General features: G+C 46.9%; 1 long non-coding RNA gene across 4 annotated transcripts in view; it reads left to right on the top strand.

Moving 5' to 3' along the window:
* Positions 1-12,937, top strand: part of LOC147584396 (uncharacterized) — a 58,055-nt gene that overhangs the window by 29,860 nt on the left and 15,258 nt on the right. The window contains exon 6 of one of the 4 annotated variants that reach the window (XR_015249341.1): positions 1,373-5,228. The exons of the other annotated variants lie outside the window; for them this stretch is intronic. This is a non-coding gene — a long non-coding RNA (uncharacterized LOC147584396). Of the gene's footprint in view, positions 1-1,372; positions 5,229-12,937 lie in introns of those variants that run through there. 4 annotated transcript variants of the gene reach the window in all.

Below are 12,937 nucleotides of genomic sequence, written 5' to 3'. Positions count from 1 at the left end.
CCTCCTTCCCTCTCTGTTTGTATCTATTTTTTTTCCGCTTCCCTTCCCCCATGGTCTTCTGTTCAGTTTCTCAAGATCCACAGATGAGTGAAAACATGTGATATCTGTCCTTCTCTGACTGACTTATTTTGCTCAGCATAATACCTTCCAATTCCATCCACGTTGCTGCAAATGGCAGGATTTTATTCTTTCTCATTGGACGGCTTCATTTTTTTTTAATGTTTATTCATTTTTGAGAGAGAGAGTCAGAGTGCAAGCAGAGGACGAGCAGAGAAAGAGGGAGACACAGAATCCAAAACAGGCTCCAGGCTCTGAGCTGTCAGCACACAACCAGACATGGGGCTCGAACTCATGAACCGCGAGATCATGACCTGAGCCAAAGTCGGATGCTTAACTGACCGAGCCACCCAGGCGCCCCAGGATGGCTTCATTTTTAACAAGTGCCTTTAACCTCCAGTCTTGAATACATTTACGTTAGAGAGCTACTGCATAAATGATTCTGACACATCCTGACGCTTGGAATGCATGCCACTGCTCTGCAACGATAAAAGTTGTACTTCTATCTTGCAGACCCCAGATATTTTTTCCCTGACTCAACTATGCTTCCCTCAGCAACTCAGAGAAGTGTTGGCCAACAGAACACAAAGAAGCAAAGAAAGTAGAAAAGCGATGTAATCTGAAGCCACATTGAGTCTGAGTCCAAGAAATTGTGATGGAAAAACACTAAGGCTCCTCACCTTGACTGTGACAAAGCTTGGGAGGGTGAAATGGGATGTGTGAACTTTCTGAAAACTGTCGACACTATACAGGGGCTGCTTGTAGTTAGCAACCTACTCCCAGAGAAGAAGCTGCTTCTAGACTTATGTGGCTTTTGACTCCTCATGGCAGTCTTGGGACAGGACGGTGTGAGCAGAGAGATTGGGAACTTGTATCCCAAATGTCAGATGCCTCAGCCCTGGCCTTAGCCTGCAACGTCTGACCTCAAGGGAGCAGAGGAGTGCAGTCCACGTGTCTGTGCAGTGTTTTAGGGCAGGCTTTGCTGCTAGCCCCATGGAGCCCTCACCCCTGTGTCCCCTCTCCCGGCGGTCACTGTGAGCAGTGTGAGTCCCTTAAGGGCCAGTGCAGAGCCATTCTCTAAGGAACCTAGCCGGCCAGACAATGGCCAGTCTGTTCCTGTGTTTGCTAGCACCCAGGCAGTTAACCCAGAAACTGCCCTTGTGCCCTTCGGGGCAGGCAAATTTAAAAGCTCTCCTTTCAACTTTGGCCCAACATCTCAGAGGCTGAGAAGATGCCCTTTCCTCCCCCAAAGCCTAGTTTTTCCATACTCTTTGCCCCTGAGGCCTTCAAGAGGGTCCCTTTTCTTCCTCTGCAGCTGCTGATCCCTGGAAAATTTATAGATCTTCAGAAGAATTCCCCTAGGAACTCTGGAGACAAGAGAAACCTATGTCCACCCAGCAGTACAGACTGGGAATGCTCAGAATGTCTTTCTACCACCCCCATGAGAGCCAGAGATCAAACAGCCATCCCAGAAGGCCAGAAACTGGAGATGTTTTTAAAATTTGTTTTAAATTTCATTTTATTAAACTTGGTGTTGTTTCAAAACTTGAGACAGATTACTAAAATGTACACAGTGTATCTCAGCAAGAGGAATGAAAACAAAGGGAAAGTAAAGGAAGGGAAACAGACAAAACCAGGTAGAATTTTTTTGCATAAATTCTCTGGTATACTAAGTAAAAGGCAGCACCCAGGTTTGGTTCTGAGCCTTTTAGCAAGCAAAAAAGTGATCAGGGCGCCTGGGTGGCTCAGTTGGTTAAGCGTCTGACTTCAGCTCCGGTCATGATCTTGCATTTCGTGACTTCAAGCCTCACATGGAGCTTGCTGCTGTCAGTGCATGGCCCGCTTCAGATCTTCTGTCCACCCCTCTCTCTGCCCCTCCCCTGCTCTCTCTCTCTCTCTCTCTCTCAAAAATAAAAATAAACAGTAAAAAAAAAAAAGCGATCAGTCCTAAAGGTAACTCAAATATCCTCCAGTCCTTCACCTTCTCCTTTATTAAAAAAGAAATCTATCATTTATGGAGCTTTTTTGTGCCAGGCACTGTCCTAGGCACTGAAGATAGAGCCATATGAACAAAACTAGGTCCCTGACTTCAAAACTGGTCCCTCCAGTTGAGGGAAAGAAACCATATCCAAGTAAACAGTGAACTGTGACCATGTGTCAGGTGATAATAAATGCTAAAAGATAAATGAAACCATGTGCAGGGAGGTACGAAGCCCAGGGGAGGGTGCAGCCATTTCAGACTAAACGGTTGGGGCTATCCTCTAGGGAGTGAGGAAGTGAGATGTGTGGACGTGGCAGAAGAGCATTTGGGGCACAGAGGGCAGCATTCAAAGACGACAAAGCAGGAGGGCAGCTGGTGTGTTGGAGAAACTTCTAAGACATCAGTGGGGCTCGAGCACAGTGAGGGGCCAGGGGGGAGGCAGGAAGTTGTGTGCGATGCCCTTTGGGGTTGTGCAGCCTGGCAGCCCCCGGGAAGAGATGAGGTCAGAAGGAGAGTGGCATCTTCCAGGCCACGTGACGACTCTGACTCTCAACTGGAGTCAAATGGGCAGCATAGGGGAATGTCGAGCAGAGAGGTGATATGATTTCAAGAGATCACTCTGGCCACTGTGTGAAAAACGGGCTGCAGAGGGTGTCGGGTCGTCTCCTAGGGCAGGCCGTGACAAAATACCACAGACTGGGTGGCTGGAACAACAGAAGGGGATTTTCTCACAGTTCTGGAAGCCCAAGATCAAGATGTCGGTAGGTTTGGGGTTTTTTCCGAGGCCTTCCTCATGTGTCTTCACATGGTCTCTGTGCACACAAATGTTTGGTTTCTGTGTGTCCAAATGTCGTCTTCTTGGTGAAGATATCAATTAGATTGAATCAGAGCCCATCCTGATGGCTTCATGTTAACTTTATTATCTCTTTCAGGGCCCCATGTCTAGATATACTCACATCCTGAGAGTGCCTGGGTGGCTCAGTCAGTTAAGCATCCGACTCTTGATTTCGGCTCAGGTTATGATCTCACGGTTTGCAAGTTCCAGCCCTGCATCAGGCTCTGTGCTGACAGTGCAGAACCTGCTTGGGATTCTCTCTCCCTCTCTCTCTCCCTCCTCCACTGTTTCTGTCTCTCTCTCTCTGTCTCTCTCTCTCTTGCCTGTTCTCTCTCTCTCTCTCTCAGAAAAAATGTATATATGTGTGTGTACTCACATTCTGAGGTACTGGGGTTAGAGCTTCTACACATGAACTTGGAGAGAACACAATTCAGCCCACAATGGGGCAAGGGTAGAAGCAGGAAGACCGCTTTGGAAGCTAGCAAGAGCTGGCAGTGTGTAGAGCAGACCGATAGGTGTGTAAGGAGAAGTGCTCCGATTCTGCAAATAACCTTAAAGGGAGAATAGGGCTTGCTGATGGGTGGGACAGAGGGTGTGAAGAAAGAAAAGATTCAAGGATGGCTCCCATTTGGGGGGCCCCAGCAACTGGAGGCACGGGGTTGGCGTTTATTGAGACAAGGAAAGCTATGGAGAACAAATGCAGGAAGATGCTGAGATCAGTGAGTTCAGTTTGGGGCATGTCAAGTTTGAGGCATCCAAGAGGAAATGTCAAATAGCCAGTCTGGGCTACACCAGTCTGGAGGTTAGGAAAGAGGTCAGCGTTTACTGACCTGTAATTATTCTTTCTCATTTCTATGATTTCTTCGCATTCTTTGGTAACAGCATTAATGAGATGTAATTCACATACCGTGAAATTCACCTGGCTCAAGTATAGAATTTGGTGGATTTTCATATATTCACATGGTTGTGCACCCATCACCACTATCTAATTTTAGAACATTTTCATCAGCCCCCAAAAAGAAACCTCGTGCCCTTTAGCAATCAGTCCCCATTTCTCTCTCCTCTCAAGCCCTTGGCAGTCATTAATCTACTTTCTCTCGCTATGTATTTGCCTAGCCTGGACATTTTATAAACATGGAATTCTACAATAGATAGCCTTTGGTGTCTGGCTTCTTAGACTTAGTGTAATGTGTTCCAAGTCCATCCGCGAGTATCAGCATGTTATTCCTTTTTTATGGAAGAATAAGATTTCATTGCATGGATACACCGTATTTTGTTGATCCATTCATCAGCTGATGGACTTTTGGATTGTTTCTGCTTTTTGGCTGTAGCAATAATGCTGCTATTGCTACATAATGCTGGACACTCATGAGAAAGTTGTTGTGTGAATGCGTATTTTCAGCTCTCTTGAGTACGTGCTTAGGAGAGGAATGCTAGGTTATAGGGTAACTCTCTGTTTAATATTTTGAGGAACTTCAAAACCATCATCCAAAGCAGCTGTACCAATTTACACTCCCACCAGCAATGTATGAGGATTCTGGTTTCTCCAGATATTGTATAACCCTTGTTACTGTCTTTTTGCATATAGTCATTCTAGTGGGCATGAGGTTTTTGTTTTGCATTTCCTGGAAGACTAATGATGATGAACATTTTTCATGTGCTTCTTGGCCACTTGATATCATTTTTAGAAAAATGTCTTTCATTTTCAGAAAAATGTCTTTCCAAGCTCTTTGCCCATTTTTAATTGGGCTATTTGTCTATTTACTGTTGAGTGCTAAGGGTTCTTTATATATTTTGGATATAAATCCCTGTCTGGTATATGTTTCACAAATATTTTCTCTGTTCTTTGGGTTGTCTTTTACTTTCTTAAGGATGTCCTCTGAAACGCAAAAGTTTTTAATTTTTTAAAAGATTTTATTTTCTGTAATCTGAACACCCAACGTGGGGTTCAAACCCACAACCCCAAGATCATGAGTTCTATGTTCCGCCAACTGAGCCAGCCAGGCACCCCCAAAAGTTTTTAATTTTGACAAACTGATATATAAATTTGAAAGCCATCAGCATATAGATATTATTTTAAGCCACAAGACTCCATGAGAGTCTCTAGGAAGTTAATTTAATAAGGAATGGAAGTATCCAAGGACACCATGGTTGCTTATTCAGAGGTCCAAGATGTGAGAAGATACCAGCAAAGGAAGCCAAGAAGGCCTCTACTTCCATTTTCCCTCTTCTCTCATTTTGGAGTGTTAATCCTTTTCTAGGGTGACAACAGAAAATTCAGAATTCTTGTTCTTTTTTTAGGCAATGCCGTCCTGGTCTTCTGTCTCAATTCACTTTTTCGAGGCCATGCAGACCCTAGAGTCCTTGCCCCATTCCACTGAGGTGTCCTTTTTCTGCCAGCCTCCTCATCCAATGACCTGATGGCCTCTGCCCATAAATCTCTATAAATTCTCACCTCAGACCATGCATCATTTGCAGCTCCATCCCCTGGTAAGATTTTTCACGTCCATCCCATTCATTCCATACCATTCTTGAATGTGGCTGTAATATAGCTGCCATTCATTTTTGCCTTATATTGGGCAACCAGACCAACCTATCTGTAAACCAAGCTAGGGCTTTTTCATCCTCCTTCAGCTGATCTTAAGGGCGCCCACCATGGCATAGGTGCAGGGACGTTTGTGCCACTGTGAGAGGCTACCTGGAAGTCTGGACTATCTGTCCTTGCAGCTTGATCCCAAATACACCATTTTCAACAGCCGTACAGCTGCTGGTCCCACCCAACTTCATGACTTGGTGGATGTGACAGAACCCAGCTTGTGATAGGCAGTTACAGACACATGATCACTTTGTTCCCGATGGTCAAGCGTTCTGTCTCTACCAGGGCTCACCACGTTCTTTGCCCAAAGGTGTATGCTTGTCTGCTACAAATTGCATGGCCTTGTTCCAGAATCCCTGGACTGCATTATGATTCTCCCCTGGGTCTTTTAGCAATTTGTCTTATACCTTAGAGGGAGAACTCTGGCACACCTCTGGCCATTTGACCCCTAAACACTTTGCAGTGGGGTGGTTGGTCTCTGAACCTTCACAGCATTTTTATCCCACCCTGTTGGCTGCCCTGTCTTATTAAGCCTGCCAGTGTGTGGCCACCTCTTCCTCATCCTGTCTGATCAGCTTGATGCCATCAGTCTAGCGGATCGGCATGATGCTCTGTGGGATGTCCAGGTGATCCAGCTCGCTGAACTGTATATGACAGAAGGTGAGAGAGTTAAAAGAACATGGAAGCAGAACTATAAATGTTGTCACTTTCATGATAATGTGGACTGTTTCTGATCCTTTTTTTTTTTTCCCCAGAGCGGTACGTGTTGCCTTTAATCACTTTTTTTTTTTTTCGGATCCTCTTTTCTAATGAACATAGACGACACATTCACCAAAGCAAGAGCCACATGCTGTGTACCTTGGCCTTATTAATCTTCTCTAGCAAAAACAGCACCTTCAGTGCAGCACACACAGCCAGGGCTGCCACCCACTTGAGTTACGGTAGTCTGCAGCCATTCTCCAGATCCGTCTGGTCTCCCTCGACCCCGTTTCAGAGAAAAGCACTGTGTTCACTGTAGACCGTTATTTCCCCCAGGCTTCTGAGGTCTGTAGATTAGTTGTCTGTCGCTGTGGGCAAATTTCCCAAAACCTGGTGGCTTCAAACAACAAATAGAAATGATGTCATGCTCTCTGTGGGCCGGGGTGGAAGTGGCTTAGCTGGATGGTTCTGGTTCAAGGATCCTCATGGGGTTGTAGTCAAGGCGTCAGCCAGGGTTGTATGGTCTGAAGCCTTGACTGGGGTCAGGAGGGCTTCCAACAAGGCTCATTCACATGGCTGGCACATGGTGCTGGCTGGGATGCCTCAGTTCTCTTCTGCGTGGCCTCTCATCCTCCAGGACCTTTCTTCTCCACGTGGCTTCTCCTGCAGGACAGTCTGAACTTCTTTACATGGTGGCTGGACTCTGTGAGAGAAAGAGAAGAGTAAGAAAGCCCAAAACTTCCAAGTCAATCTAATCACGAAAGTGACATCCTATCACTTCTGCCATATGCTAAATTTTTCTTTAATGTTTATTTATTTGAGAGAGAGAGCATGAGCAGAGGAGGGGCAGAGAGAGAGAGAGGGAGACACAGAATGTGAAGCAGGCTCCAGGCTCTGAGCTGTCAGCACAGAGCCCGATACGGGGCTCGAACTCATGAACCTGGAGATCATGACCTGAGCTGAAGTCAGACACTCAACTGACTGAGCCACCCAGGTGCCCCAATTCTGCCATATTCTGTGTGGTACAAATGAGTCCATAAATCCAACCTAAACTCAGTGGGAGGGGATTATAAAAAAGAACATGAGTACTAGGAGGAGGAGGGCCAATGGAGATTGTCTGTCATAGCTACCCTAACCGCAAGTTTGCCTCAAACCCTGGGTTCCTTCACACATTTTTTTTTTTTTTTGAGAGAGAGAGACAGTGTACAAGCAGGGGAGAGGCAGAGAGAGAGAGAGTGTGTGTGTGTGCACCTGTGAGAGAGAATCCCAAGCAGTTTCCACTCTGTCAGCACAGAACCTGATGTGGGGCTTACGCTCATAAACTGTGAGCTCGTGACCTGAGCCGAGACCAAGAGGCAGATGTTTAAACTGACTGAGCCACCCATGTGTCCCTTCTTCACACATTAAATCCCATGTCCCAGGAAGGTGCCTCTAAGTCAAAGTATTTTGAGTCTTACGTTCTTGCCCCTTGCTCAAGAACCCTCAAATATAACCCCTGAGAGCCTTCTCTAGCTGCAGGTGATGCAGGCTAGCTAATTCTTACTGCTCTTATTGTATAATCGCTTTCTCCCTTAAGAAGCCCAGCATGTCCTGGAATTTAATCCTGCTTATTGGGAAGTGAGGGAAGCTCCATGAGGTGTTTTTGGGGAGAGGCCTCTACAGCACCATCCAGCACTGGCAAGGGCTAACTCTAACCAGGAAGAAGTGGGCTACCTCTGCAGAGGCACCTCATGGGAGAGGGAGGCCTCCCCGTGGATGTGAACAAGACCAGAGCATCTACCCAGATGTTCCCATCCTATGTTTCAGGGTTTCCAGCCAGGGCTTTGACCTCAATATAACAGTGAGTCCGGGCTGAGCTTGTACGTGTCTCTGCAACTCTGAAACTCCCAACAATCAAGTTCTGCTTCTGTTCCTCCGTTAGTTTAGCTTCTCTACTCCAGGAAATAAGGGCCTCTTTGTAAGCTACCAGATAAGCCCTCTGGCTGTCATACTTAGCCTTTAACTGTTTGTTTAACAGTTTGTTAATGACCCTCAGTTTCTCCCTGCTGGCAGAGCTTCAAGACAATTTAGCAATAACCAGCTAACTCTGCTGCCCTTGTAGACATCAGCCACACTGCTCTCCCATATTGTGCAAATGCCCACTTCTTACCACTCCCATCAGGCTGTTCCCTTCCACCGGGATGCTGCCTCAGGCCACCACCCGTGAAACTTCAGCAGTGAGGTTGTCACCTTATGCCAGACACTCTGTGCCCCGTATTCTATTCAGGATGGTGTCCTCCTTGCATTCCTGGTGGTGAGTGAGGCAGTTCCGCAGCCCCATCTTTCCGCCTGCTTTCTCCAACCATTCCTGTGCTAGACTGGGTTCTAGAAGCAGATGCCACGATGTGATGAAGTTCACAAGACTTATTTGTGGAAAATGGAGGGAGCAGGAGTGGGCAGGGGGAGTCTTCAGACCTTTTGTGTGTCTGATATCTATTTAAAGAGACGTAGGGTGCACCTGGATGGCTTGGTCGGTTAAGTGTCCGGCTCTTGATTTCAGCTCAGGTCATGATCTCACAGTTCATGAGTTTGAGCCCTGCATCCGGCTCTATGCTGACAGCATGGAGCCTTTCTGGAATTCTCTCTCTCCTCTCTACCTGCCCCCCCGCCCCCGTCTCAAAATAAATAAATGTACTTTTTTTTTTTTTAAGTTTAAAAGAGACCTAGGGAGGAAAGATGGTCAGGAAGAGTCTCTGACTGTGGAGTGGTTCTAAGAAACTTTCAGCCAGGCCAGTGGAGAGTTCTCAAGCCAGAGTTAGAGGAATCGTGCACTAGGACTCTGCTGTGCAGAGTCATTGCTGGGAGCAGTTCTGGAAAGCATTGGACTGGGCACAGACCTACGGAGGGACTAGAGGGACTGTCGGTCAGCTACACACCCCACCCTCCCCAGCTTCTTGCAGCAGCGTGAGAACTGAGCAGCCTTTTTCTGGTCTCCCAGGCTGTGGGTGCCCTGACTATAGGCTCTGGTTGACTGAGCCCGGCAAGAATATGTAAATGCCCCGAACCTCCAAGCATCTGAATTGGAGGCCCCCTCCTGCCCTAGAAGCTCAGCCAAATGCCCCTCCTGGTCTGCCTGTTCCGCATCCCACCCCATGCCCATCCCTCTCACTGGCCCTGGGTACAGGCCTTGTCTTAGGAATGAAAACTGAAAAGGCGTGGGATTGTGACTTACAGTGATTGGTGATGGTCTCAGCTGCTCTGCCTTTGTGGACCAAACTTCTACCAAAGCAGTCATTCCTGGGTCCAAAACAGTCTTTTCCAATAAAAGAGAATCCCAATAAATAAAATGTATTTATTTATTTTGAGAGAGAGACAGAGTGAGTGTGGGAGGGGCAGAGAGAGAGAGAGAGAGGGAGAGAGAGAGAATCCCAAGCAGGCTTCATGCTGTCAATGCAGGGCCCGACATGGGGCTGAAACCCACATACCGTGAGATCGTGACCTGAGCTGAAAGCAAGAGTTGGACGTTTAACTGACTGAGTCACGCGGGCGCCCTGGCTTCTTCCTTTCAGACTATGCTCCTCATCTCACCCCCATCCTGCCCTCACTTTCCAAGAATGAAATAATTAAGTCTCAAATGCTCCCATATGAACTCATTTCCCTGGACCTTTTCTCAATCCCAGGAAAAACCCTGGGCTGTAGGACTAAACTGGCTGTGTATAAGGGGGTGGGATGGGCACAGTGAGGAGGAGTGGTTAGGGGGGCAGATGGGAAGCCCCGACCATGAAAACATGATGTATTATATAATAGACCACTGTTCCTTGCCAGGAGGGTGCAGGCAATTCTGTTTTTTCTAATGTGCTTAAGACCACTTGACCTGTCTCCAGATATTCAAGGAAGAGATCTTTGTGACTTTGAGGCAAGAAAACAACTCTTAATGTCGTGCAGTGGGTGGACTAGGAAAAGGAAATAACAGGCAGTGTTTATGTCCCCTTGGGTGCCTCCAGCAGGCATGGGGGAGAGAGGAGGACGTCAGAGCGAGCTCAGTCTACCTAAGAACTTTGCTGTTGTAGCCTCTTCGGGGTGAAAACTATCCCTGCCCAAACCTCTGGAGGAAAGCGATATCCCCTTCCCTTGCCCTGCGGCCCTGCAGGACAGAACACCTTGTTCCCCCTTCAAGAGCAGGCTGCTGTGACTGTTCCCTTCCACAGTCAGGCTGGCAGCCCTTTCTTGTTTCTAGCAGCAGGACAAAGAGCCGATGCAGAATGACCTAGGCCGGGGGTTGGTCTTGGAGCAGGGGTTCTTCACAGACCTCACAGTCAAAGCGGGTAAGGGCAGGGATGCCGATCACAAAGTGGAGTCACCTCTAAGTGTGAGGGGCGTGAGAGCACCACACTCTGCCACGGGCCCCAGACAGACTGGGAGCTAGCTGCCAAGCATCACTGGAACTCGGCTTCTAAATCTGTTGGTAGATAGATGATAGATAGATAGATAGATAGATAGATGATAGACGGATAGATAGATAGATATAGATAGATGATAGATGGATAGATAAATGATAGATGATAGGTAGATAGATAATAGATAGATGATTAATAGATGATAATAAATAGAGAGATGATAGATAGATAGATAGATAGATAGATAGATAGATAATAGCACCTTCTTCATATCCTTGTCTTGAGGTTTAAGGGGGAGTAAGGTGTGAAAAGTGCCCAGGTCAGGCCTGGCATTGCAATGTCTTACTAAACAAAAGTGACTGTGACAAGTGTAATCTACTTCCACAACTGAGATGTGCCTGAAATGTCCCATTACTTGGTTATTTTTGCAAAAAATCCAAAGAAACCCAACTGTACTCCCCCATTCCATGAGGCTTTCAGGAAACTCAGTTTCAGTTGTTATTCCAGCTCCTCCATCCCCAGGTTTCACAGAGTGCCCAGGGAGTGGAGAGACCTCTGTAGGTGACACCACAGACAGATGCTTGGGTCTTGTCCAGGCACAGCTGAGCACTGTAACCTGCTGACCCTGCATTTGCATGCTTCTCAGGGAGGAACAGTCCCAAGCTGGGCTTCCACATGTGGGTCCTGCCTCCCTGAGCCCACCATGAAGCTCTCCCCGTCCCATGCTTTAATGCCCCAGGTCTCCATGTGATCCCAGGGATCTGCAAGAGAATATCTCTAGGGTCCCATCACTCACCAGTCTGCAGATCTCCCTCTGCTGGAGAAAACCCTGCTCATCTCCCCAAAGTCAGACCCCTCACTGTGTAGATCTGCTATGCCCCCTTCCATCTGGTGAGCTTGGTAAGATCTTCAACAAAGAGAGAAGAACTGGCTGGCTTTGGACAGTTTTTGCTTTTAGCTCTGTGTCACTGGGAGGTAGAGAGGGAGAGGGTTATAGGAGACTGAAATACATATTTATTTACTTATGTATTCAAGAAATCTCTTCTCAGTGTTAGATGCCACTCTACTCCGTGAGATTCATTGGTGAACAAGCTCCTTGTTTCCAGAGGCTCCCATCCTAGTATGTGTGGGGGTCAGATCCTAAGTGCATAAAGAAATGTAGAAGGTGACCATGCCTAGCATTAAAATGCTAGAAAGAGAATAAAAGAAAGTAATAGGATACAGAATAGGCCAGGAGAATTAACATTTGGTTGAGTGGTTGAGAAAGGCTTCTTCAAGGAGATGATGTCTGAACTGAGCCTCATATGCTATAGGAAGCCAGCCAGGTGAAGATGTGGGCAGAAGTGGTCCAGGGGGAGGGAAAGGTCTTGCAGTGGGAAAGAGCTTGGCCTGTTTTAGAATCATCAGCGAGATGGCGATGTATGATGGGACCGAAGAAGTGTTTAAAGACCTGGTCATGACCTTTCAGCCATTGCAGGGAGTATGGATTCTATTTTAAGTCTGTTGCAAAGCCTTTAGAGAGAATGGGAAGCAGAGCAGTAACATAATCTGATTTATAGATATATTTTTAAGTTTATTTCTTTATTGAGCGGGGTGGGGGTGGGGGGAAGCGGGGACGGAGAAAAGGGGAGAGAGAGAATCCCAAGCAGGCTCCGCACTGTCAGTGCAGAGCCCAATGTGGGGCTCAAAATCATGAACCATGAAATCAAGACCTGAGCCAAAGTCAGAGGCTTAACTGACTAAGCCACCCAGGCGCCTCTCAAATTTATATTTTTAAAAGATAACTTTGGCAGCTGGGCAGAGACTAGTTTGTGCAAGGGCGCAAGTGGAAGCAGGAGGCCGCTGAGAAGCTGCCACCATGGTCCAGGGGAGACCATGGCTCTCTGGTGGCAGCAAGAGAAGGCTGTCCTCCCACAGGAGACTGCCATCAGCGTTAGTGTTTTGATATTGCCTGCAAAAGCAGAATGACTTCCTTTCCCACTTACCATAAACATTTTAATTATCCTCTGTCTCATTTCCCTTTTTATTTATGAATAAACATATGCATTTGCCCACCAAGTTATTTTAAAAGTTATGCTCTGTCAGTCAGATTAATTTGTGTTTATGAGTACTTTTGTGACAGGCTCTCTTTTTCCCAACTTCCATTCGTGTTGGGTATTTCAGAACCTCACTCCCTTCTCTTGCCTCTCTCTTCTTTTTTTCTTCTTGTAAGGCTTGCATCTGGGCAAATCCTGTCCCCATTTTGGGGTAAATTCCTCTTTGTGCTGTTAAAAGAGAAAGTGAGGCATATTAAAACTTGGAGAGTTTATTTGGGTGAAAGTCTATTGGAGTCAGGCAGCTCCAAACCGGAAGTGGTTGTGAGAGCTCCACTGACTGGAGCCGGGGAAAGACTT

The sequence above is a fragment of the Puma concolor genome, chromosome A1 (assembly GCF_028749965.1).
Source record: "Puma concolor isolate L17-30 chromosome A1, mPumCon1.1.hap2, whole genome shotgun sequence".
Classification (NCBI taxonomy): domain Eukaryota; kingdom Metazoa; phylum Chordata; class Mammalia; order Carnivora; family Felidae; genus Puma; species Puma concolor.
The sequence above is the reverse complement of the archived record's forward strand: the minus strand, read 5'-3'. Positions and strand labels throughout refer to the sequence as shown.